A 24,028-nucleotide genomic window follows, 5' to 3' on the forward strand; every position below is an offset into this window, starting at 1 on the left:
TGTGTTTGATTGTAGGGATTATAGTAGGAGCAAGAGGTTTTAGGAGATGGGAGGGAATGGGGTCAAGAGGACAGGTGGTAGAGGGAGAAGAGGAGATCAGCAATGACACATCCTCCTCTGTGACAGCGAAAAAAGTGTCAAGGAAGGCAGGAGGAGAGTTAGGAAGAGGTGTAGCATGGGGGGGGGGGGGAGGGGATACCGAGGGGATGTCCTGAAGTATGGATTCCACCTTTTCCTTGAAATAGTCGTCAAAGTTCTGAGGTGAGATGGAGGAAGAAGAACAAGCAGCAGAGGGTGGTCTGAGTAGGGAGTCAAAGACAGAAGAGTCGGCATAGATTAGACTTGTGCGTGTTGATCAGTATAGAAAAGTAGGTTTGTTTAGCTTGAGAGAGGGCAGGGTTGAAACAGGATAGCATAAATTTGTAGTGAAGGAAGTCTGTGGAGAGTGTGAGATTTCCTCCAGAGGCGATCAGAGGAACGAGTGCAGGAGCGCAGCATGCGCGTGTGGGAATTTAGCCAGGGTCTGGAGTTAGAAGGGCAAGAACGGCAGAGAGAAAGCGGGGCATGTAGATCAAGAGAGGAAGACAGGGCAAAGCTTTAGTTCCTGACCACGTTGTCAGGGTCTGTAGCAGAGATGAGAGAGGAGAGGGAGGAGCGTAAAGTGGAATCAAAAGCTGATAGGTGAATAGAGTGCAGGTCTCTGCAGAAATGAGGGGAAGGTGGAGAAGTGAGAAAAGGAAAATGAGATGAGGCGATGGTCAGAGAGAGGAAAGAGGGAAATGGAGAAGTCCGAGAGAGAAAAGTTTTTTGTGGAACCAGGTCTAGGTAGTGGCCGTCCTTGCGGGTGCTGGCTGAAGTCCACTGTTGAAGGCCAAAAGAAGAGGTTAGAGAGAGAAAGCGGGAAGCCCAAGGGAGAGAGGGGTCATCAATGTTGCAGTTGAAGTCCCCAAGAAGAAGTACAGGGGAGTCTGAGGAGAAAAAGAAAGAGAGCCAGGATTCAAAGTGAGAGAGAAAGGCAGAAGGGAGTGAGTAGAGGTAGGTGGGCGATAGATGACCACCACGTCGACAGGTAGAGGAGAGAAAATCTGGACAGTGTGAGCCTCTAAAGGTGGGAAAAGCAAGAGAGGGAGGAATAGGAAGAGTTCGGCAGCAGCAGATAGAGGAGAGCAGGAGCCCCACGCCTCCACCCCTGCCATCAGGGCGCGGAGTGTGGGAGAAGGAAAGGCCACCATAGGAGAGGGCAGCTTCCAGAGCAGAGTCAGACTGAGTGAGCCAGGTCTCAGTTATAGCAAAGAGGAGCAGAGAGTGAGAGAGAAAGAAGTCATGTACAGAGAGGAACTTGTTAGAGAGGGAGCGAGCATTCCAAAGGGCACAGGAGAAAGGGAGAGAGGAGGGAGGGTGGCAGGGGATGGGTATGAGGTTGGAGGGGTTGACACCAGAAGGAGTAGAAATTGCATGTGGGAGGCGAGGATGAGCGCATACAGAAATAAGGCAGGGACCAGGATTGGGAGATATATGCCCTGAAGCAAGGAGGAGAAGCATGGATAGGAAGAGAATGCGTGAAGATGATTTGTAGGGATGTGGTTTAGTGCAAGGGGTATAGTCGTGTAGTGTCAAAGGGCGCAGGTAATAAAGGAGCTCATGTGAATTGAGAAGTGGTGAAGGAAGGAGAGATGGGGATATATGACTAGAGTTGGAAACATAATGAGACTGGTAGAAAGAAACGCGTATTTAGAAAAGAAGTGAGGTCACAGCAAATATAAATGGTAGCGGCGGAATGGCAATTTAGCAATAGATAATGTTACCTTAGTAATATCAGAATACATTGTAGCTGCTGATTTACACTGGCTGAAGGATTATTTGAAACTGAAAGTCAGCCATTTAGTGAACCCTGGGAGTGGGTGGGGGGGTTGCGGGCTACGGGAGTTTTGCGGGCTACGGGAGTGGGTGGGGGGGGGGGTTGCGGGCTATGGGAGTGGGTGGGGGGGTTGCGGGCTACGGGAGTGGGTGGGGGGGGTTGCGGGCTACGGAAGAGGGGGGGGGGTTGCGGGCTACGGGAGTGGGTGGGGGGGGGGGTTGCGGGCTACGGGAGTGGGTGGGGGGGTTGCGGGCTATGGGAGTGGGTGGGGGGGGGTTGCGGGCTACGGAAGAGGGGGGGGGTTGCGGCCTACGGGAGGTGAATGGGAGGGGTGTTGCGGCGTACGGTAGGGGAAGGGTGTTGCGGCATCCGGTAGTATTGTTTGGGAGGCGTCCGTGAGGGGGTGGGTGTGATGCGTACGTGAGTGTGTTGTGGGCTAGTGGATGCATACGGTTGTGGCGTACGGTGGGGGGTTGGAGTTGATGCGTACGGGAGGAGTGTGTATGAAGATGCGGGCCGGTACCGACGAGGGGCTGTGGTGTTCAAAGTGAGTAGCACAGGTTTTTTTTTGGGGGGGGGGGGGGGGTGTTTTGACGGTGAACGTGCGGTCCGGCGTGGTTGTCTTGAGGTGAAGGGGAGGGGTGGTGGCAGGGTAGGCAGGAGTGTGTGCGGCTCGGAGAGGGGCTGCGGTACCGGGAGAGGGCTTGCGGTCCCGAGAGGGCGGGCGCTCGTGATCTGTATTGGTGGGGAAGGGGAGACTGAAGAGGCGGTGGACGTCGATGTGCGGTCTGTGAACGTGATGTGTGTCCACGGTCCGTAGGCCGGTGTGCGGCCCGAGAGGCGACCGCGCGCTGTTGTCTGAAGGGTTGAGGTGAGGACGCGCGTTGAAGGGGATGTGTGGTGGCAGGGTAGGCAGGAGTGTGTACGGGATGGAGAGGGGCTGCGTTACCGGGTGAAGGCCTGCGGTACCGGGAGGGCGTGCGCTAGTGATGTGCATTGGTTGGGGGGGGGGGGGGGTTGAAGAGGCGGTGGGCGTCGGTGTGCGGTCCGTGAGCGTGAGGTGTGTGGAGGTGGTATCCAGGCCAGTGTGCGTGGCCGAGAGGTCACCGTGCGCTGTTGGATGAGGGTGGGGAGTGTTGCGGGAGGGGCGATGTGTGTGTAAGCTGCCGAAATGGCATATAAGAAGTGCCTGTACCTGAGGTGGTGTGTTGGTGTGTTTTCTGCAGTTCTTTTCTGAGGTGCTAGCAGGCGGTGAGGGTAGTTTTTTTCTGAGGTGAGAGCAGTGAGGGTTAGGTGCTCAGTGAAGGTTGGGAGAGTGTCCTAGTGGTGTAGGTGTGTTGAGCGTTGGCCGGAGGCCAATGAGAGGTGTGCGGGGGCGGGCCAAAGGACCAATCAGATTGCCCATAGGGACACCAACATACAACGTTTAAAAAAAATATATATATATAGATATACATTTATAAAGTGTCTCTTTAAAGCAGCAGTTCAAGCTTCCATTTTTTATTTTATTTGATTATTTTCCCCCTTTAATGTGTACATCAATACAATCCACAAAAAGATAAGTAATTAGCTAATCTGCCGATCGATCCGTTCTCATGTGATCGATCGGTGAAGATTCGCCTTGGGGGCTCACTTAATGGCTGTCAGTGCAGCAGGAGAGGACCAAAGATGCAAATTTCTGTAGGGAAGATCATGTGACCATGCAGTCACTAGATACAATTGGTATTGAGGGCAGGGCTCAAAAAGGGGAGTGCCAGATTCTGCTTAAGAAGAAGAAGGGGATTTGACTTTGTAAATGGTTGCTATAGAAACAGAAAATGCTTGTTACATTTTAATACATTAAAAATGTCATTTAAATTTGATTTAAAAACAATGCCACAAGTATTTTCTCATAATACAGAACTGATTTATTTTAAAAAAAAACACATGTAGGATATTGCTTGGTCTGCAGCTATAAAGCCCATTCTCCGTTGTAACCTCTAATTAAAAAAAAAAGCAGATTCTTTTCCATGCCTGGCTGCCCAGCAGTGACAGAGTTAAGTTAAGCAGAAGATTTCTTTTCTTCCCTTTGCGTTAGATTCTCATATCGTGCCATCCTGGGCAGTGTGAGGCCGTCTCAGGCACCATGCCAGGCACAGCTTGCCAGGGGGGCCGCTTGGAATTCAGTATCTCAGGTGGTATTAAGTTGGGCAGCCAGAGACAAGCAGCATATGTTTCACACAATGACATCACCCGCCAACACTTTATCCCTAATGCCTCCAAAGGATGCTCATGTTAAAAAATATTCCATATTAATGCAAGCTGCACGTCTGCTGAAACATCAAAATAAGGTATAAACAGCACAGTCTAATTTCCTGGCCCGCCATTTATCTACATTAGTGTAATTCATACATAACACAGACAGCTAACATGTTACTCGTCATCCTACACTGTATGGGTATATGAAAGACTAAGAAGAACAGGTACGTTATGTTGGCTCATTAAAAGGAAAGTCAAATTGTTCACATATAGCAATCATTTTGGAAAGAAATTGCACTAACTACCAAAATTCTACATTTATCAAGACAATTAAACGACAACACATTTTTAGAAAATACAAACCCTCACTTGGCCAACTCTGTATCCGGTTCCTATGCTGGATGTCGAGTGGAATTTGCAATGCAAAATATACACACACACACACGCAAAAAAAAAAAGTTGGAATTGCTGAGATGGAAAACAAGCTCAAAGTGTGTTATTCCTTGGCAGTTATTTACCATGCAAAGTAATTCTTCTCTAACATGCTTGTAAAGCTTAATTAAAATGAAGTGTGGTACGAAGACCCCAGAGTGCAGAGAATATATATATATTAGTCAATTATAGGAAGATGCTTCTGTACACTTCTCATTCCTGACATCTGCTATCGGAGGGGAGGGGGAGGATGTGCACCATTATTCATGGTGTTCGGTGTATAAAGCTACTCTCGTTTAGTGGTGAGCAAACCCAGGTGTGTGAAATCAGAAACTCCCAGGAGCATAGGTTCTAAAAACCAAACTCTCGCCATTTTGCAACCAATCGCCCCAAATATTTAAACCCCAAACCGTAACCCCAGTCCAAATGCCCTCTAGGTGTTTTTCACCATGTTTTTTTTTTTTAGTTAGATTTGTTTTCTTCTTTGTGGTTAGCGTTGTGTACTCGTTGTAAGCATTCGTCGTGCTTTATTCTATTATTTCAGCCTTTTCTTGCTTATTTTTAGGGCGTTTTTTTCTCTCTATAATTTGCTGAGAAGCGAAAACGAAACAAATCAAGTTTTGGTAAAAACCAAAACCTCAAAAAAGGTTTAGAACCCGATTGAAAGCGCGCACCCATACTCTCGCTACGGCACCAAACGTGTGTTTCCCGCACGAAAGCGCTATATCTCCCTTATTACTTGGCCCTAGCGATCCATCATTAGTGACAGGGCAATCATGTGACCTCTTCGGAGATGTGGTCATATGATGGAAAAAGGCCATGGCACTCTACCTAGCTACCCCTCCAAGGGTTAAGCGCCAAGGTCAAATGGGTCATACTCAGGAAGTTTAGTGTATCTCTATTGGTGCATGTGGAATGTTTCAGGCCCACATCCGCCATAGAGCTTACAATCTAATATTTTGGGCCAGAGGATAAGGGAAGGAAAGTGATTTGTTTAGAGCAGTGATTCCCAACCAGGGTTCTGTGGAACCCTGGGGCTCCTTGAAGTAGTCTCAGGGGTTCCTCCTATGGACCACAGACCCCCCCCCCCTCCTGGGGTAGGGTTTTTTGGTATGCATTTTGTAGGGTGGATTGAGAGAGAGTGGGGTAATTGACGGAAGGCAAGGACGAGTGAGAGAAGAGGGGGGCAGGAGGAGTCAGTGAGGAAAAGGGAGTAAGAGTGAGACGCAAGGGATAAATACATGCGAGACGGGAGGGGGAAGAATTAGTGAGATGGATGGGAAAGAAATACATGGGTAAAGGGTGGGAAATAGAGGTGGCTCGGGAGGTGTAAAATGTTGTGACTGACCCCTGTGGAACATAATATGTGTCAGCCAGATAGGGGTTCCCCGAGATTTTTTGAAATACTTCAAGGTTTCCTCCCAACAAAAAAGGTCGGAAATCACTGGTTTAGAGACACAAGAATCTGATACTGAGGGTCGGGCCAGGTTCCCCTCACTGCCCCTTCTCGATGAGCTTCTAACATCTGATGCAGACCCTCAGGAGATCGAGTTTTTCCCTCACTGCGTCCTCCTGCTACATGACTTCATATAGGGAATGCCTGGAGATGAAGGGAAAGGAAGCATTATATTGAGCATTACTGGTACAGGGAAACAAATAAACGATAAACGAGAATGCAAGAGACAGATATCTCATGGGAAAGAGGGAACATCTAATAAATCCTGTGGGTTAGAGCAGGGGCAGGGGGTTCTCAACTCCAGTCCTCAAAACCCCCGCCTCCCCCAGCCCCTTGGGGATATCCCAGCTTCAGCACAGATGGCTCAAATAGTGGCTCAGTCAAAGACTGAGCCACTGGTTGAGCCACTTGTGCTGAATTATGGACTGATTGAGACGCTGAAGCTGGGACTCAGTGAGCCACCTGTGCTGAAGCAGGGATATCCTCAAAACCTGACCTGATGGGGGAGCTAGAGGAGTGTAGTTGAGGACCACTGGGTTAAATCAAGTAAGCTGTGAAAAAATGGGGTTTTCCTGTAACGACTGTAAGCTGTCCAGAGACACAGCCAATCACAAAATGGCATTAGGATGTCCCAGCGCAGAGAGTTATGGGTGAATCCGTCTGGCCGTTTTGTCTTTGGAATAACAGTAAGTTTATCCGTTTATTAAGATGTATGTAAAAAGGGACTTTGGGGGTTATTCTATGTACGTACATAGAATAAGGCTCTTTGGGGTACTTTTAGCAAGGGTTGCCATGGGTTATCGCACCTGTTATCTTGTTATTCGAGTCAATGCATGTCTCTCTCCATTTCATGTCTTAGATGTGGATTTATGGGGGGAAAAAACTTTTTCAAAAATCCCAAATATTTTTCGGACTTTGAACTTTTCATAAAAAATTGTTACGTTTTTCCGTTCCCGACTCAAACGTTCGACTAGTTTATTTAAACAAACGCCAAAAAATAACCTGAGGTCTTGCCTCAAATTGCACTCAGATTTAAACGTTCGTTCCGCAGTTCCAAAGAAACCTCAAAGTTCGCAAAGTTCAGCTTTCGAAACCCACAAACCTGCCCATCCCTGGTCACAAACATGGTCTACTTAAGAAACATACAAGGATGAGAAGTGAAGAGTGACACACTGTGCTCATTTGCATGTTATTACCCAGAATCCCTTGCTGCAGTGGAAACACTGTTTGCTAAGCGATAATGGGGAAAGACAGGGTTGCAGACCTGTCTGAGACATGCACATGCACCACCAGTGGGATTTTTATTTATTGCAAACGTACATCAAACTTCAAACTCTCCATTTGACGCAGAGGCTAAAGGGCAGGGCAATAAATGATGGACATTACCATACCAGCCATTGTCATACTTCCATAGTGTGGAACCATGCACAGATCCTGCTACCTACTGTACCAATTAACAGCTGTTTCGGTTATTCATTCCTTGATGGCCTCTCAAGAGGAATGTGAAGGGCATGACTGCTTCTGGGGCACCCTTGCTTACATCTATTACAGCGAAAGAGCTTTTTCAGGTAATTAATAATGAGCCATTTGCCAAAGGACAAATCTCCATTTCCCATGAGTACAGACTACTGTAGAGAATCCCGGGGGGGAAAGTGTTTATACATGAAGACTGCTGATTACACCTCATATGCAGTCTGAACACACACACACACACACACACACACATATATATATATATATAAATATATATATATAGCCAATGGAAATATTACTGTATGCTCATTTGCATGTCTTAGACAGGTCTGCAACCCTGCCTTTCACCATTATCGTCCAGCACACAGCACTTCCACCGCAGCAAGGGATTCTGGGAAATGACATGCAAATGGGCACACAGCAAACTTTACAGAGCTCCGGGAAAAGCCTGAGTCATCAACGTATGGACCCAGGCTCTTCCCGAAGCTCTGTAAAGTTTGCTGAGGACATCACTTGCAGTTGCCGACGGCGTACCAACCCAATGTGGCGGTGACTATTTGTGTTCACAACTGCCTGAATTGTGCTTCCCTTGTGAGTGAGCCTGTTTCCTCCCCTTTCCATGACATGTTAAAGATTTTATGCTATGGGCCGTGCGCTTTCTTTTCCTTTGTTTTAGATTCCGTTTTGGATTTGGTTCATCCCTTATGAAAGAAGCCCCCTTTTCCCAGCCTGGAATTTTACTCTATTAAGTGGATAATCAAAGGGAATGGTTGTATTAATTTTTATTATTTAATTTTTGTTTGTCTGCGTTCTTATGCTGTTTTTGTTTTTTTGTGTTATAGGTAATTTATAGTGGTCTATTTAATATTGTTCTTGTATATTCAATTTGATTGATGAATATATCTTTATTAATATCAATTGATTATCATTAATAGTACTAGTTTAATATCTGTCTGTCACGTGGCACTGCTTGTTGTTTTTGTATATATATATATATATATATATATATATATATATATATATATATATATATATATATATATTTATATATATATTTTTTTTTTTATATATATATATATATATATATATATATGCGCCTAGGATACAATTAAGGCCAAAATACTGACAGAATCTAGGACACCATTTCCATGTATTAGTTTGGGGTAGGAGATGATAGCAAACTAAGTCAGTTAAAATGAAATAATATATATATTTAGCACGCTAAGTGCTATGTCAATGTGTTATTTGAGTAATATCTTGATGCAGAAGAAAAAGCGTTAGCAGTTCCATAGATGTCATTTTGTAATGCCATTTTATATTCCACGTGAATATAATTACAGTTCAATGTTCTGTAGCTTTGGAACAGATTTATGTGGAAGTTTTATGGAATGCATCACTTGCAGCTCAGAAGGGCTGTATTGTTTATTATTCCTAACATCTGCCAGTTACAGCAAAGAGCGTTAAAACACAAAATGTTTATGTGCTCACTGCCGGAGATACAAGTTAGCAGCAAATAAGCCATGTTTTATTATTATTATTTTTATTATTATCCTTCTGTCAGAAATGAGAAGCATTTGCCCTTGCAATATAAGTGAGAATTTGTCTCGGTGGGACAGGAAGAGGGGACCAACCTTTATTTGGGTATCACTTACCAGGATCAAAAGTAGTCATTGAGTTATGTCTCTAAAAACTACAGGTATTAAGCCAGGGGTGGGCAACTTCAGTCCTCAAGGGCCACCAAAAGGTCAGGTTGTAAGGATATCCCTGCTTCAGCACAGGTGGCTCAATCAGTGGCTCAGCCAGAAACAGGCTCTTCAACTGAGCGACTGATTGAGTCACCTGTGCTGAAGCAGGGATAACGTAGAAACCTGACCTGTTTGGTGACCCTTGAGGACAGGCGTTGCCCACCCCTGGATTAATCCATCAGCCACACAGGGGAAATAGGGTAACATGGCCTCCAACAGGAACTTCCATTATTTGGCCTAATTTAATGCAACGCCAAGATAGTCATATGTGAAAATAACGGGGATCGCGGCGCATAGGGTTAATGCCGATTTGTTTCAGGATAACGCTGCTTTATCTGCAAATACAGTAACGTGGCATTATTGAGGGCCGGAGATAAATAACTAGTGTTATTACCTGGATCTAACCGTAACGAAGCTTAATGAATAGGAGGCGATGGCATGAATGTTGAGCCTGATGAAGCCGACGTCTCGGCGAAACGCGTAGCTCCTTCCAGTTGACTGTTTTTGATCCGCGGGGGCTTCCGTAGCAGTTGTGAGCAGCCGCGCGTAACCACCATACTTCCTTGTCCTCCGGACGCGGAGGCAAGGACGCTCGTTGCAGGGCTTACCACTCCACTGCGGGCGCTGACCTGGGAGTTTTGTACATGTGAGTGCATTGTTTTATTCACACCAATAAATGTATTGACCTGTGTTTAACACACCTGCCCCACCTTCTTTGTACCACTACACGCGGGAGCCACTGGGAAGCCTGGCATAGTGAGGATTTCCCATGTCAGAGCATTGACTGCCAGCAGCCACTGTTCCCTGCTGCTCGGATCGGTGTAGGAGGGCTGGACCAGCACAGATACCTCTCGTAGTACCTGTACTTGCACTTGGCCGTGTGAGTATCGTGGACTATATATTTTTATTCCCTCCTGCCCCCCTGGTGCACCTAGCCTCCTTGGAGGTTTGGATGTGCATCTTTGAACCTAGACGTCTGATTGTTTTTGAACCCCGTGCTCCCCCTTTTTCCTCTTTCAACTTCCATGTCAAGGGTCTTGGATAGTCCCTACTGGGGTTGAAGCAGAAGGGATCCCCATCCTTTTAGGTCTCCGCACATCACTGTATAGGGGTACCTATCATCGTCTGTTGGTAATATACACCCATTGTTATTATCTTGCTGGATCTGTATTTGTAGGTTAGGGTTAGGGTTTTTCTGTTTTTACTTTGTCACCACTTAGATTGTAAGCTCTTTGGAGCAGGGACTCCTTCTCCTAATGTAACTTGTATGTCTGAAGCGCTTATTCCCTTTATGTTATGTTATTATGTCCCATGTATCATTGCTGTGACACGCTATGTACATGGATGGCGCTATAATAAATAAAGATATACATACAAATGAATGTGTGTATATGTGTTATATGTGTATGCATATATGTTTATTCGTATATACTGTATGTACATGTGTATATGTATATGCATGTAGATACACATTACCTCCTGGTAAACATTTTATACATAGATAAATATATTATACACTGTTTTGACCCATTCTCCCCCCCCTTTCCCCCCCCCACGTCTCCTGAGGTCGCTTTCACATTTCTATAGAGAAGACTTCATACCTCCACTGTTAATTTTCACACTAGCGTGCCAGCCTCCCCCTTATCTTAATATCCCACTTCCTGTCAGCATCCATTGCAACCAGATATCCCTCTTGCATACACTGGATATAATATTGTGCTTCTATATTTCTGCCTTACCCGATGAAGGACCCTGAGAGGTTGGAAAGCTTGTAACATACCAACTACTTGTTGTACCAATAAAAGGTGTCGTACCCCCTCCTCCCTCCTATTACTACAATGTTACAGAAATTCTCAGAAACAAATCATTTATTTCTAGCGTTCCTTACTTCCGTATCTGCAGGTAGAACAAAGGGAATATGCACTTGTGATGCACCCACTGCTGGCCCTTCTTTAAGTTAACAAACACACAGATACCCAGTAAGCTCATTTAAGCCCCAAAAGTTACCACAAAATATATGTATATAAATGTCAAAAAGGAGTGCTACTCGACAATGGCAATATATACTACAAACAAACACAAACAGAGCCCAGTGCCTTGGAGGGGCTCACAGGCTTACAATGCTTTGGCCAAAGTGTTAAACTAAATTACCCTTTTATTCAAGAGATATTTGGGTATTTCACTGTGTATTTTTGCCATTGGATGTAGCACTGAGCTCTCTTTGTGTTTGTTTGTTACCTTCTTTAAATTATACATTATCCTTAGAAACACTAACAATACACTCTTTTTTCTGCAGAAGACTAGGTTAGAGGAAGCTTTTGATATGTTATATAGTAGAACCGACATTGCATGTAGTGTTTAGCAAGCAGACCATGTAGCACACAAGGATTATAGCCCCAGGCACACGCAGAATGTAAACATCACAAGGATAGGAGACCCTGATCCCATTGTTCCCAATGTAAGTGTCATGTTGAATTAGAAGACGTATATATTTAAATGAGAAGTGTTTCTTGCTCAGCTCAATGCAAAGTCTGACAAGAAACTCAGACAGATTACCCGTCTCCGTGCTGCAACGGAAAGTTATTTCCAAGCAATTGCAATGATGTCACCTCAATGTTTAATCTCGTTTAACGCTGCCTAAACGCCCTCGCTAAACGCAGCAGGATAATCGCATTGCGCTGCTTACAACGTGTAAAAGAGAGCGGTTACATTTCTCCGAGGCAGCAGCAGGTGGTTACAATCAGATCAGCTGCTAAGTACGCAGGTATTTCATTATTAGCTCTTGTTTTTGCATAGTTTCCAGCACACACGCGGCACTGAAGGAGCGGCTCAATGAGTAACCGCGCTGACTCCTGATAACAAAGGGAAGCCTGGTTCAAATCCCGGGGTCAGCTGCTTGTGACCTTGGGCAAGTCACTGTATCTACCTGTGCCTCAGGCACCAAAAACATAGATTGTAAGCTCTGTGGGGCAGGAACTTGTGGGTGCAGAACTGTGTCCTGTAAGTGCTATAGAAGAGCAATGTTATTATTATAGGCATGCAGGCTGTTATAAATTCAGTGGAATAAAGGGGCAACATAGAGGTAAATCTGGTGAATATCTAGCTGCTGGTTATTCATAGCTGGACAAGTCCAAGACCCTGATTTGTTATATTTTACGTTTCTGAGTATCCCATGATGTAGTCAGTACATGAGGAGGTGCTGCCCCAGGGGCTCTGTGAGATAGTACACACGTCAAGGGTGTTCTGCTCAACTTCTAGCACAGTGGTTCTCAAACTCCAGTGCTCAAGTCTACTTCAATTGAGGATAATCTAAGCCAGGGGTGGCCAACTCCATTCCACAAGGGCCACCAACAAGTCAGGGCTTAAGGATATCCCTGCTTCAGCACAGACACAGTCCAGCTGTCTATTGGAGAAGGAACCTGTGTGAACGCTGGCTCCAGTTGGTAATGTGCCGAAATTCATACATTGCCCGATAACATCACCTTTTTGTACGTGCATTTATCACCACCTTCACCTTATTGCAATATAATTTTAATTGATTACACTATGAGTTGTGCGCTGTTTGTTCTTTTTTTCCTTTACAGTTAAAGGCTGAGCCACTAATTGAGCCGTCTGTGCTGAAGCAGAGATATCAGTAACCCCTGATCTCTTGGTGGACTGGAGTTGAGAACCACAGCCCTAGGGGAAATCGCATTCTGCGAGCTCTGAACGCAAACTGGTCAGACGAGCAAAGGGCAATGGGGATTATTTTGACTCTACCAATAGTTGTGTAACCCTGTTTCCCCCACCCAATCTCAGATAGGGTCCTCGTTGTGATGCAAGATTGGGACAAATTTGGCAATTTTCCCCTTTTGGGTCATCGCAGGCCAATGGCAAGAAGGTGAATGTTTAATATGCACTGGAAGTAATAGCACAAGCGTAGGCATTGACCTCCACTTTTGTGGATCTTCTTTACTTTTCCAAGTCCACTAAATAAATAAATAAATAAACAATGTGGTGGAGATCTGCAAACTTTTCACCCAAATTAGCGAAATTTGTAGGTTTTTTTTCCAAATTGGAAAAATCAACCTTGTTAAAAGTTTTAAAAAAAAGGGAGTTTTTCTTTCGCTTAAAGCTGCAGTTCCGTCATTATCCTGCATGTGTGTCTTTTTTAATAAATCAGTTCTGTAGTAAGAAAAAATACTTTTAGCATTTTCTGTTTTTAAAAAAACAACTTTGAAAGACCAATTTGCTTGTATTCTATTTTAACAGCCATTTGCTATGGCACTGCCCGTTCATGTCCTGTCACAAGCCCTGGCACACCCCTTTGTCAGCCCTGCCCTCCCTCTAGCACAGGTCAGTGCAGGAATGCTCATGAATATTCATGAGCTTCCACTGAGAGAAAGAAGCAGAAGAAAAACAGATCCCTTCACTAATGATGTCACCAAATTTCGCCGATCAATACATGGAGAACGAATTGACCTGCAGCTATACAGTTCTTTAGGTAATTAGAGATTGCCCACATGAAACTATTGAAGTAAAAAAAAAAATTAAAAAAAAAAAAGACTGAACTGCAGGTTTAAAACCCTATATTTCAGGGAATATACTCTGCTGGTGAAAACTTCCTTCAACATTTCTACTTTTGCTTTGACTTGTCAATTTCGCCCCAAACTTTAGTCAATATTCGGATGCAAAATGACGTTCTTTGGCATTAGTAGAGGGGTTAAAAGGGTATGAAGGGACGTATTTACTAAGCGATGCTATGCCCTCAGACCTTATAACCCAATCACGGTCCCAGGACGTTTAACCAGGGTCGGATCGGTGTGTAGAAATGCCATTTAAACTGAAGGAAACCACTTATTTTATTATTTTTTTCTTTAAAAATAGAAGGGTTGCTTCTTTAAGCGATTAAGTAGACACTGACATGACCAAGAGATCTCATTTTAACAAGGGGGCGTTTAAAAGTCAAATCAAACTCGACATCTCAATTGATGGTTTATATATCCTGAGAGCAAAACATAAAAATGTTTACCATACAGAGGAAACTGTTGCATTATGCAGATGTAATTAGTCTTGTTTCTTTTGAAGCATCCGAAAACTCAGTAGCTCCCGCAGGCATCCTTAACAATTCTTTGATGAATTTTGTGGTGTCACGCTTCATTGTGTATATGACATACCCTTCCAAAGAACCCGCACAAAGGGAGCAATCAGTTTTATTTTGTAACTCTAGCAAAACACGTATTCAAATGCACGCAGACTCTTTGTATCTGTTTCTACAGCCCATAGATCTCCGGACTATCCACTGATCCACATGTCTAATATGCAGCATCTGTAGAATGATGTACAAGAAGATTTCTGATCCCTTAGGCTAAGTCCATGCTGCTGCAGACCGCGCGGAGGTATCCGCGCAGAGGGGCGATCACATTGCCTTACGGCATTGATCACGCCCATAGATCGCGTGGGCGACAGCAGCAGGGGGCGCGTGTGGTCCAAGGAATCAGTTAAAACTAATTTCTCGGCATGACGGGCAGGTCACGTGAGTGGTTCACCCAATGAGGGCGAACCAGCTACGTGATGTCACTGACACACCCCTAGATACGCCGACGACGGCGCATCCAGCATGTCCAAAAAACGCACCCGCTTCACGCGTGTGACGTCACGGACCTGCACGCCTCCGTGCGGGTGAAAGCTGTATGGACGCAGCCTTACTCCAAGGGTGGCTAACTCCAGTCTTCAAAGGCCACCAACCGCTCAGGTTTTAAGGATGCCCTTGCACAGGTGGCTCAATCAGTGGCACAGTCGTTGACTAATTGAGCCACCTGTGCTGAAGCATCAGCACCTCGCATGCGCCAGCTCCCGTAATGGCCGTCGGGGTGTTTCTGCTCCTCTGCACATGCGCAAAGTCTCAATGCGCATGCGCGAGCAATCCAATATGGCGGCACCCTATACCGGCGTTCGCTGGAGCTCTGAGCATCCACGCAGTCTCCCTGACCCGATCCCGCAGCTGTAGCCCCCACAGGAGGTGTCGCGATAGCCGTCCCCCTCCCGCAGCCCGGAGGTAAGAGGGGGACCTGACTACGTATGTATATCTATATCGTGCCATCCAGCTACATAGCGCTTTACAATATACATGACATGATATTATAACACAATGCGCTTCAGGCATAAAACAATAGGGAAAGGAGTCCCTGCCCCGAAGAGCTTACAATCTAAGTGGTGAGTAGCGAGAACTTACAGAGACAGTAGGAGGGTGTTCTGGTAAGTGCGTCTGCAGGGGGCCACGGTTTATGTATGAGGTGTAAAGTATCAGCCACGGAGCTACTCATATGCTTCGTTAAGCAGGTGTGTTTTAAGAAAGGTCCTAAAGGTGGATAGAGAGTGTGCCAGTCAGATATTGAGGGGAAGGGCCTCCCAGAGGTGTGGGGCAGTCAGTGAGAGAGGTTTAAGGCGGGAGAGGGCTTTAGATACAAAAGGGGGAGACAGAAGACATCCTTGAGCAGAACACAAGAGTCGGGACGGTGTATAGCGAGAAATTAAGGGTGAGATGTAAGGAGGGGCAGAGGAGTGTATAGTGACATATTAGGGTGAGGTGTAAGGAGGGGCAGAGGAGGGTATAGTGAGATATTAGGGTGAGATGTAAGGAGGGGCAGAGGAGTGTATAGTGACATATTAGGGTGAGATGTAAGGAGGGGCAGAGGAGGGTATAGTGAGATATTAGGGTGAGATGTAAGGAGGGGCAGAGGAGGGTATAGTGAGATATTAGGGTGAGATGTAAGGAGGGGCAGAGGAGGGTATAGTGAGATATTAGGGTGAGATGTAAGGAGGGGCAGAGGAGGGTATAGTGAGATATTAGGGTGAGATGTAAGGAGGGATAGAGGAGGGTATAGTGAGATATTAGGGTGAGATGTAAGGAGGGGCAGAGGAGAGTATAGTGAGATATTAGGGTGAGATGTAAGGAGGGGCAGAGGAGTATATAGTGAGATTAGGGTGAGATGTAAGGAGGGCAGAGGAGGGTATAGTGAGATATTAGGGTGAGATGTAAGAAGGGGTAGAGGAGGGTATAGTGAGATATTAGGGTGAGATGTAAGGAGGGGTAGAGGAGTGTATAGTGAGATATTAGGGCTGAGTTGTAAGGAGGGGCAGAGGAGTGTATAGTGAGATATTAGGGTGAGATGTAAGGAGGGGCAGAGGAGTATATAGTGAGATTTTAGGGCTGAGTTGTAAGGAGGGGCAGAGGGGTGTAAAGCCTTAAAAGGGAGGGTAAGAATTTTGTAAGTAATACAGGATTTGATAGGAAGCCAGGAGAGGGATTTCAGCAGGAGAGACGGTGAGACAGATTTAGGAGAGAGTAAATTATGTAACTATATAACTATATATTACCAGTCACCGAAATTTATAAGGATCGCTTCTCAATTACAACACAAACCTGCTCAGGGAAGCAAAATTAAGCAACTCCAGTTACTATATTAGAGAACAAGAATCAGATTGTCAAACAACATGAAAAGTCCCCATGGGATTCTTCCCCCATCTATTTCAAGCTTATAATAATGCAGATGTTTCTCCGTGTGAATTCATAGCTTGTCTTCTTGTGATGTATTTATTACTGTATACTACCACGTACACAATCAGCAATAAATTCTGAAGTACATTCATACAACTGCCGCCTCTCCTCCTACCTTATTACCCTCTCTCACTCCCGCCTACAAGACTTCTCCCGCGCTGCCCTCTCTCTCTGGAATTCCCTACCACGCACCCTCACTCTCCCCCAGCATTCAGACATATACTGTAAACTCCCTACAAACTCACCTTTTTAGGGAAGCCTATCTGGCATTCCTATAACATACACTGCCTAACCCCAGGGCCGGTGCAACCAAGAGGCAGTCGTCCAGGGTGGCACTTTATGAGGGGGCGGCACAATTTGGAGGACAGCGGGTGATGGTGGTGGCAGTGCGACTTGTGGCGTCCGGCTATCATCTGAGTGGCTGCAGCCCAACTCATGGCGGCCGCCTGTCAGCCGAGCGGAGGAGGCGGCATGGGTGCAGTGTTATCTTGAGAGGAAGAGCGCGGCGTCTGCCTCAGAGGACAGCGGGGGGAGACCTCGCCCTGGCGGTCCAACCACAGTGACCTGGATCTCTGAAAATGACAACTTCTGGTACCAGGCAGCAGGTAAGGAACATTTTAACATCGGGATGGGGGGGGGGGGGGGTCAGGGGGGATTTGAAGATGATGAATGGGGGGGTGGTGATGATGAAGGGGGGGGTGAGGATGATGAAGAGAAGGGGAGATAGGTTGAAGGGCGGAGAGAGGATAAAGGGGGAGAGAGTATAAATAAAACAAAATGAGCAATACTAAAACAAAACATTTTATACATTTAGAAATACAAAATATAACAATAAAGAATATATGTGACAATCATCAAGTGTGGTCTTGTGTAATAATGAAGGAAAATGATCATTATAAATGCTAATGGTCTATAAAGTACCCAATTAAGCCATCTCTTAAAGGATAAGAGAGTCCTCTAAGGATTCCCATATAACCACACATGATGTGTAATACACAGCGCCGGCTGGGAGTTGGGCCGGGCTCGGTACCGGTGGAATATAAAAGATACAACTTTGCAAAGAAGATTTTTTTATTTTAATAATGATAATGTGTAAGCGCGATATATATACGCCACTCGTACATATTGGAAGTTTCGTACACATATATGTGAAAGCTGAAAGGAAACAAGTGAAGCAAGAAGATTAACTTTCTGAAGTATCTTCATCCACAACATCAAGATGAAGGTAGTTCAAAGGATCAACCTCAGATTGAAGCTGACACCACAGTTTTGCCTACAGTCTCACAAGTGGAAGTAGAGCCAGAACCAGAATGTAGGAGAGGAACCAGATGTAGACGGGCAAGATCAAGATTTGACCGGCAGTGAAAGTGAACATTCCACCGGTTTGAACTATGGGGACCCTGCTACTTGGACCAATTTGCCAACCAAATATGATAATCGTCTGCGTCAAATCTTGGTGGAACATGGGACAGGACAAGTTCAGCAGCTTGGTTTCCCTAAAGATTTGTAATTCATTAATCCCCTCAATATGACACTATTTATTTATTTATTTATAAAAATGTTTTACCAGGAAGTAATACATTGAGAGTTACCTCTCGTTTTCAAGTATGTCCTGGGCACAGAGTTATAACAATACGTTACATTAAAAGAACAGGGTTAAACAGTCAATTCACAGACATTTCGTGGACAGATAGAGTTGGGAAATTGGGTACGGGGGACAAAGGGTTTGTGAGTTTCAGATTGAAATAGAGCAGCTTTAACATCACTTTAACATCAGCAAACGGCTCACACCCTTCGACTGTCGCCAAAGGCTGTCCGCCTTTGGGGCAACGCAGATGTTCAGTGCACTGGGGTGATTGATTTTCAATGCAACTGTGAACAAAAATGTTCTTTGTGTCCTCTTGGCTCATTAACATTCCAGTGGGTGGGGTTATAGGTACTAGATAATAATCAAAATAATAACATTTTAATGAATAATTTGTAACAACGACGCAAGTGAAAAATACATATATACAGTGATGTTAAAAATCCCCAAGGTGGGCGCTCGATATATCTGATAACTAAGTACGTAGGATCTATGACAATCATATATCATCCAATTAACCTACTTAATAAGCTATAGAAAACGGTCTAATACTGGAGTCACAACACCAATGAGCCTGTATACCATAAATTACTTATAGACTGTAAGTGGTCATATGCAAATATGTTGGCTGAAAGATACCAATAAAGTATAATAGTACTCTTGGTTAAATGCTTATAACAGGTGATGACACTTTAAGACATACACTGGCGACACAGTTTATTACACTGCGGCCAGATCCGCAAGCCGGGAGATTTCCCGGCTTGCTAGTGGCCGCCCCTCGGCGTGCCGCGCGTCATAGACGCGCGGTCACGCGTCTTCGGGAGCGTGCGCCCCCTGCACGCGCGTCCAGGGGCTCCCCGAGGGAGCCCTGGTGTCCCGCGATCGCGGGACAGTGGCAGGGGGTTCCGGGGGACCCGGCGGACCCGGCAGCGGTAGGGAGAGCGCCCCGATCGGAGGGCGCTCTTCCGCTGCTTCGGCGCGCGCCCGTCACTCTCGGGCGCGCGCCAGGCTACTGCTGCGGCACAGAACGGGCAAATGCTCGAATAAACTGTGCCGCAGCAGTAATATACTGATGTTACAGCCTCTGAAATTAGCCCAGTCAGACTCGTATAGTGGTGTTCGGATAGTCAATTGTATTGGCACTGAAAGATGGTCTATAAGTGTATTGAGAATACAACTAACTTTGAAAACTATTACTCCACATAGTAGCTGTTTGCATGATTTTGATGTTAATACACCAAACGTCTACAATAACATTAAGTAGTGAATAAATGCATGTATAGCTGCCTGTAATTAGACTGAGATAAATGCTTGCTTAAACAGAGTATGACTCCATTATATATAGCTGAAGCAATAGTGTGCATAAAGCGCTATATGGGTATAATAAAGCGTTCAATGAGTGTCCCCTGTTCACTCAAAGTGCAGCAGAAATGCACATCAAATGTGGCAAAAAAAAATCATCAAATGAAGCTGTATGCACACGCAGAAACGCTATACGACCGTATCTGTTGAAATGAAGCACAGGAAACTTCCGGGTGCTGGTCCGCCTCCTTCGACGACGCCACCGTCGTGACGTCCTAAAACCCTACGCACGTTTCGCATTCTCACGCACACTTCTTCAGGGGTGGAGGAGTCTATAGTGTCATATTGAGGGGATTAATGAATTACCCTACTGATGGGAATAATGATATTCCCTGACTGCTTTAGTCTTGTTAATACACTGAAAACAAAGAAAAACCTGGCGCCAAAAGTTCATTGGATAATCCTGTACTCCTCAGGGGATCAGCACACTTGCTTGACAGGCCATATAGGGGAAAAAACACAAACAGACACAGATCATAGTGCAACACTGTAGGGTTAAAACAGGTCTACACTAATACACACACTGCACATATAACATAGAGACTCCTAGTGACTATAAAAACTATTTATTAAATAAAAAGAACTATGCCATAAAATGGTTTGGACAAATGAGAACACCGCTGGTCATCCAGATGTGAAAAATCAGAGCCCTACTTACAAGCAGCAAGACAAATACAGGCAATGCAACAAAGAGTCTTCCGGCTGCTGCTGATGTCTTTGCAGAGATGTAATTCCTGCTGCACTGTGACTTTCGTGCTGACTCTCCCTCCAGGGGTTAACAGGAACAGTGGCAGTGTTGGAAGCCTGCTTGTGGGGCTCACAGCTCTCCTCCACGTGAGGCTGCTCTCCTCACTTCCTCCTCCGGTTACACAGACTGTCTCAGCGTGCCTGCACGCGAGTGTGCACGTGCCCTTAAAGGGACAGTACAAGCGTCCTGTATGCCAAGAACTAACGGCTGCAATGGGGCTCAAATGTGACCAAGTGTCCCAAAAAGTCCAATACCAAGCTCAAAGTGACTGTGTCACCTGCCCTACGCGTTTCGTGGATGTTACTCCACTTCCTCAGGGGCTACAAAGACTGACACTGAATGACATGTACATATACCCTAACCAATTAAAAATGAATTGCCCAATTAGGCTATATAGCCTGCATGTCATTAATATCAAATCACTACGTCTCTAACAACATAATACACATACAATACATTAAACAACATTAAAAACATTCAGATATCAACTGATAACCATATATCCCAAAATTGAGGCCAGATGTAATATCATAATAGGCATTGATATATACCAAAATGCCAAATTGTGGCCAAAGGATAAACAAACCTGCTTAAGCCACTTAGTATGCTACTGCTGGTACAGAGTCAAATGGATAAAGTGTCATCCATTAAGTAATGGTTGCATTTAACTAATGTTTGTTTGAGCCATTTCATCTACCTAAAAAGGAGCCCAATTCAAAATCAATATTGAGCCCATATGGGGATAGAGTCTTAAGTTCATAGATCCAAAAGGCCTCCCTCCTATTGATGTGTTGAATGTTATTACCACCTCTCCAATTGGGTGTACACAATTCAATAGGTTGATAGATAAGGCCCTTTGGATTTTTGCCATGATGTACCAAAAAGTGGTGGGACACACTGTGTGATGTTAAACCCTTTTTGATGTTGTAGATATGTTCATATATACGTCTTTGAAACGTACGACCAGTGCGACCCACATATTGCAGGCCACAAGGACACTGCAACATATAAATGACAAACTCCGACTTACATGAAATATGTGACATGATTTTGTAGTTTTTGGCGGTGACATTAGATTTGAATTCTGTGCTACAACAGCTGTACTTACAGGCTATACATTTACTGCATGGTTTAAACCCATTTTTAACCTGATTGATGTTCATTTTTATTTCACCTTGGTTTAAAGGGTAACTAGGTGCCAGTTTGTTCCTAAAGTTACCAGCTTTCTTAAAAACAATAGATGGCTGTGGTGTTAGTATCTGTGACAAAGTTGCATCCTGTAACAATATAGGCCAATGTTTGGCAAAATATTCCTTATTTTGGGGGCCATAGCGTTATATTGTGTTATAAAGGAAATATTATTTTTCCCTTGGCTGTCCCCTTTGTCCTTATATTCCAGGAGTTTGTTCCTGTCCATATCTTGAACTAAAGAGATAGTATTCTCTAGTTCGTCTAAGGGATAGTTCCGATCTAGAAACTTATTTTTGAGTTCATCCGCCTGCTCTACAAAAGATTCCAACCTGGAGCAGTTGCGCCTAAGTCGGATGAATTGTCCTTTCGGAATATTCCTAATCCATTGCGGATTGTGATGGCTGTTGGCCATAACATAATTGTTGGCCTGTACAGGCTTAAAAAATGTTTGTGTATGAATGTGGTCATCAACAATACTAATATTTAAATCCAAAAAGTTAATGGTGGTTTTATCATATTGGCATATTAGTTTCAAATTTCTGTTATTGTCATTAAGGTACAAAATGAATTGATCTAATAAATCCAGTTCCCCATCCCAAATAAAAATAACGTCATCTATGTAGCGCCGCCATAGCACGAGGTTTGCACCAAATGGGCAGTTGTTCCAAATGGCCTCCTTCTCCCATTGCCCCATAAAAAGGTTTGCATAACTTGGGGCAAACCTCGTGCCCATGGCGGTACCACATATCTGCAAATAATACTGTAAATTGTAACAAAAATAATTGTGTGTTAATATAAATCTAATCCCATCCATCAAGAAGGCCTTAAGGGCAGAGGATAAGGTGTTGTCTTCCTCGAACTCCCTTCGGATGGCCTCACATCTATTATCTATACATCATCTATAAATTGAGATAAATTGGACGTGATTGATTGTATTCCTGAAATAATAAGACTTCTTGGTGACACTACTACTTACCTCCCCCTTGCTAGTGACCCAACGGACATCTATCACTCTGAATTAGTTACCCTTTTAGATACGGGACTTGCCAATCAAGCTATCACGCAGGATGAGTTTGACTTTTTGAATAATTTGCACCCACGTATACCTCTATTTTACTTTATCCCTAAGATTCATAAAGATCTTACACACACCCCCGGTCGTCCTATTATTTCAGGAATACAATCACTCACGTCCAATTTATCTCAATTTATAGATTATTATTTACAGCCACTAGTAGCGAAGTTAGATTCACATTTGAAGGACACTACACAAGTCTTGCAAATCTTGCGTGAGATTGATTGGAGGTCTAGTTATGTATGGGTAACAGGTGATGTCACATCCCTGTATACAATAATAGACCATCAACAGGGATGTGAGGCCATCCGAAGGGAGTTCGAGGAAGACAACACCTTATCCTCTGCCCTTAAGGCCTTCTTGATGGATGGGATTAGATTTATATTAACACACAATTATTTTTGTTACAATTTACAGTATTATTTGCAGATATGTGGTACCGCCATGGGCACGAGGTTTGCCCCAAGTTATGCAAACCTTTTTATGGGGCAATGGGAGAAGGAGGCCATTTGGAACAACTGCCCATTTGGTGCAAACCTCGTGCTATGGCGGCGCTACATAGATGACGTTATTTTTATTTGGGATGGGGAACTGGATTAATTAGATCAATTCATTTTGTACCTTAATGACAATAACAGAAATTTGAAACTAATATGCCAATATGATAAAACCACCATTAACTTTTTGGATTTAAATATTAGTATTGTTGATGACCACATTCATACACAAACATTTTTTAAGCCTGTACAGGCCAACAATTATGTTATGGCCAACAGCCATCACAATCCGCAATGGATTAGGAATATTCCGAAAGGACAATTCATCCGACTTAGGCGCAACTGCTCCAGGTTGGAATCTTTTGTAGAGCAGGCGGATGAACTCAAAAATAAGTTTCTAGATCGGAACTATCCCTTAGACGAACTAGAGAATACTATCTCTTTAGTTCAAGATATGGACAGGAACAAACTCCTGGAATATAAGGACAAAGGGGACAGCCAAGGGAAAAATAATATTTCCTTTATAACACAATATAACGCTATGGCCCCCAAAATAAGGAATATTTTTGCCAAACATTGGCCTATATTGTTACAGGATGCAACTTTGTCACAGATACCAACACCACAGCCATCTATAGTTTTTAAGAAAGCTGGTAACTTTAGGAACAAACTGGCACCTAGTTACCCTTTAAACCAAGGTGAAATAAAAATGAACTTCAATCAGGTTAAAAATGGGTTTAAACCATGCAGTAAATGTATAGCCTGTAAGTACAGCTGTTGTAGCACAGAATTCAAATCTAATGTCACCGCCAAAAACTACAAAATCAT

At 44.4% G+C, this 24,028-nt stretch overlaps 1 protein-coding gene across 1 annotated transcript in view; it reads left to right on the plus strand.

Moving 5' to 3' along the window:
• C19H16orf78 (chromosome 19 C16orf78 homolog) overlaps positions 1 to 24,028 on the plus strand; it is a 178,931-nt gene that overhangs the window by 512 nt on the left and 154,391 nt on the right. The gene's annotated exons all lie outside the window — the stretch shown is intronic.

The sequence above is a fragment of the Ascaphus truei genome, chromosome 19 (genome assembly GCF_040206685.1).
Source record: "Ascaphus truei isolate aAscTru1 chromosome 19, aAscTru1.hap1, whole genome shotgun sequence".
Lineage (NCBI taxonomy): Eukaryota > Metazoa > Chordata > Amphibia > Anura > Ascaphidae > Ascaphus > Ascaphus truei.